Raw genomic sequence first — 3691 nt, 5'->3', positions numbered from 1 at the left:
TAGCGGGAGCATATCATATATGAATAATATAATGTAAACAAAACATTTAAAGTAAATACATAATTTACAAGACATATAATATACGAAATACGATATTATTAAAAGTGCGGAAACGTTTACAACAAAAGTGGTTATCGGAAATCTCGGGAAATTTTTCGTTTTTCTTTAAAACTAGAAGTCGTATATCGACCCTTATACATACATACATATGTACATAAAAGCTCCCGACTTTACATATATACACGGGATATTATTTAAAGAAGAGTCGATATTATTCAAAACATTATACATATAGAGGTCTACTTCCCGAGCCAGAACCCATAGCCCGTAGGTCAAGAGATACGCGTTCCGTCTCAGTTTCCTTTTCGGTCGTCTACATTGCCGCCTTGCCCTTATCTACATTACCAAGGGACATAAAACTATGAGTCGAAAGACTCAGCAAGCGGGAGTCTAGCTTATGAAAGAAAAGCAGCTAATGCAAAGCATATGACGTGCGAACAAGCAAACAAGAATGCAGGATGCAGCTATCACCTAAAAGTGACTAATGAGCGCGCATCCTAGAATACTAGCCGTCCCGCAAGGTTATACACTCCACACTGCTATAACCTCTGGTCCGACTAGAGACCAGTTTTCAACTTCGAGCAGCAGTCGTCAACTGATCTAAGTTTTAACACATGTCTGGGATCCACTAGTGGTACTTCCTTCATCATGACGTCAGCGCCACTGGTCTCTGGCATAGTGAGCTCGCGAACCGCGACCATCACCCACTACGCCCCGGTGTGCTCAAGGCAGCTTCCGGTGAGTCTTCCAGCAAGCAATGAGCTCGCGATGCGCGACCTTCACCCATTGCTTCGAGTACTCGGCGCACGGACCGACATGGCCCGCCAAACACAAGTCAGGGACTTGTGAGTACCACCGACACGAGTTTAAAGTTTGGGTACACTGCAGCTAGCAGCGTACACGTTAAACTTATATACGGAAGAGCGTGACGGGATAAACCCCGAAAGAAATTATTGTTTCCCTTTGAAGCTCGTTTAGTGTTTTAAGTTGAAAGCTCGAAATGTGACTTTCGAACTCTCTACTCTCGATTGAATTTGAGAGTCTATCGCTCTTCCGTCCTCTCGATTCTAACCTACTTCTTAGAGTTAGAAGAGAAGTCTAACCACACACAAAGCAAGCAAGGCTGGTTCAAGTTAGCGTTTGAACCTAACGGGCGAACCCGAGCTAAGTTTTCAAGCAAGAGTGGCCGAAGCCTTAACTTTCGAGTTTATTCATTTTTAGGCTTTTACCTACTCTTGTTTACTAGCAAGCATATGCACAAACAAACAGGATTATACCCTTGGTAAGTAGTTGACTTATGTCTCCACACTTACCCGGAATTGTTCGATAGAACGCTTGACAAGTCCTGAAGACGTCTTGCTTCACACGTTCCTTGAGGCACCTGGCGCTTGTCGAAACGTCGGAAGAACTAGCATCCGGAGTTGAACATCCATTAGTTATTGGATTCGAGTTTACTTAAAGATAATAGGGTTCGTTGTCGGGATTAGAGTCGGTTCGGAATTCGAGAATTTAATTTATTATTCCCCGGTTTTTCGGAGGTTTATTCAAGACTCGCGTATCCCATATCGAGAGTGATACGAGATAACGTTCAACGAGTAATCACGAGTCTTAAATAAATCAAATAATCCGAAATTAAAAATAACCGAGAATTCCAAATGAATAATTAAATTAAATTCATAAACATTATTAAATAAATAATTCTAAATTATTTATTTAAATACTGAAAGTACATATATAAGAGTATTTAAACGCTGTAAGCGATTTAAAACTCACGAGTTAATCGAGCTTTATTTCGATAACTCTATCAACTTGAGATCTTCAGAGGCTAATCTCAACGCTCTCGACTCGTCTGGTTCCCGTCCGTCCGTCAACGTCTGTAAATCAAACCTGGAACCCAACGACGAGTTAACATCTTAAAACCAAATCCCGATATCACATAACTCAAAACCCGAACCCATAATCCAATCAAACGAACTCAACACAAATCCAATTAACCGGAACCGTCCTAACACAACAACGATCCCAACATATCAAACCGAGGCTCAGAGATATCATCCACAAAACAGACCAACCAAAAAAACCAAAACAAGTCACACGGCCAACTAGCACTCAAAGACAATATCATCACAACCCACGGCCAAGAAAACCACACGGCCAAACAACATACTCAACCAAACAATTCAACATCTCAATATCATCATCATCACAGCCTCAAACACAGGTATAATCAAGCTCAGACAACATAACAAACCGAGCAATTGCACTGAAATCGAACCCGAAATCAAAAACCCCCAATTCAAACCCTAGTTCATCATTTTCGGATAAATTGAGTCCAAAACAAGAAATCCGAAACCAATCTTCAAATTCAAGTCACAAACATCATTAATCGAGTCTAATGAACAATTAAAACCAATCAATTTAACCGAAATCAACTCGGATTCGAAAATCCCCAATTTGGAATCTCAAACCCTAATTTCTCAGAAAAAGAAATCAATTTGGTTTAGCTCGTTCTTACCGAGATTCTCACGAATTCGGTGTCCTCGTCGCTCGATTGTGTGTTCCCGGCGTCTACTTCCTCGGCGGCGGTCACGGCGAGCTCGCGGCGGCGGTGTGTCGCTCGGTCTACGCGCGCGCGGTGGCTCAGCGGTCGGTGACGCGCGAAGGAGAGGAAGAGAGAGGAAGGCGAGTGAGAGGTGGCGGTGGCGACGTCGGGGCTCGGCGGTGCTGTTCTTCCTCGGGCCGGAGCGCGCGGTGGAGCTCGGTGCTGGGTGATGGCGCGCGAAGGAGAGGAAGAAAGAAGAAGATGAAGAACGAGGGTGGTGGCGGCGATCACGGGTTGGTGGCGATCGAACGGAGGCCGAGAGTTTTTCTCTTCTTTTTTTTTTTCTGGTTTCCTCGTGTGGGTTTCGGCCGAGAGAGAGAAAAAAGTGAGGAAGAAGATGAAGATAGAGAAGAGAAAGAGAAATGAGCGAAGGAAAGAAAGAAGAAGAAAAGAGGATGAGGTGGCAGAAAGAGAGGCTAGGTGTCAGCTCCTCGTCGTGCCACGCGTGCATACGTGGACCAATCCCCTCCTGCCACAACTCTCTCAAATCAACCCCAGCTTCTCTTTTTCTTTCACTTTCGTCCTTCAAAATATTGCATATAAGTCCTTTCAAAATAAACTCTCACAATCCTGTCCTTAATTAATTAAAAATAATCTTGAAAAATAACCGAGAAAATTATTATTATTTCTCGTTATTTTGAATATATTTAAGGGATTTCGGAATTCATTCTTTACTCTTGAGATTTTTTTAAATCTCCGAGTATGTTTCGAATAATAATATTGGATTACTCGAATATTCTCATTCCGAAATTTCATCGACCTTAAATATTATCATATTCCAAGATCTTTAAAATTTAAGGACGTCTCATATGCAACAAGAATTTGAATTAAAACTCGTCCATTTTATTCAAATTCACAAGTCGAGCGGTTACAAAAGTTTATACATTACAAGTTAATAGCTGACCGGTGTGGTGGCCTTTAATGTGGCAACCATCAAGGCCAACCACAGGTCTACAATGTCTAACTCCAGATTTGCAACCTTGGAAACAGACATACATTCTTTTGAATATTGGATTACTACTTGAGTCT

At 42.0% G+C, this 3691-nt stretch overlaps 1 long non-coding RNA gene across 1 annotated transcript; it reads right to left on the bottom strand.

The window, feature by feature from the left end:
• Window positions 1-296: 296 nt before the first annotated feature.
• LOC149402206 (uncharacterized) lies at window positions 297-3017 on the bottom strand. Its single transcript, XR_016296199.1, has 4 exons — window positions 2576-3017; window positions 1834-1947; window positions 1374-1468; window positions 297-396 (listed from the first exon to the last, which is right to left on the bottom strand). It is a non-coding gene; the product is annotated as an uncharacterized LOC149402206 (long non-coding RNA).
• Between the last annotated feature and the right edge of the window lie 674 nt (window positions 3018-3691).

Source organism: Urtica dioica, chromosome 3 (assembly GCF_054948205.1).
Source record: "Urtica dioica subsp. dioica isolate 48M chromosome 3, U.dioica_male_clone48M_v1_H2, whole genome shotgun sequence".
In the NCBI taxonomy this organism is placed as follows: Eukaryota; Viridiplantae; Streptophyta; class Magnoliopsida; order Rosales; family Urticaceae; genus Urtica; species Urtica dioica.
The sequence above is the reverse complement of the archived record's forward strand: the minus strand, read 5'-3'. Positions and strand labels throughout refer to the sequence as shown.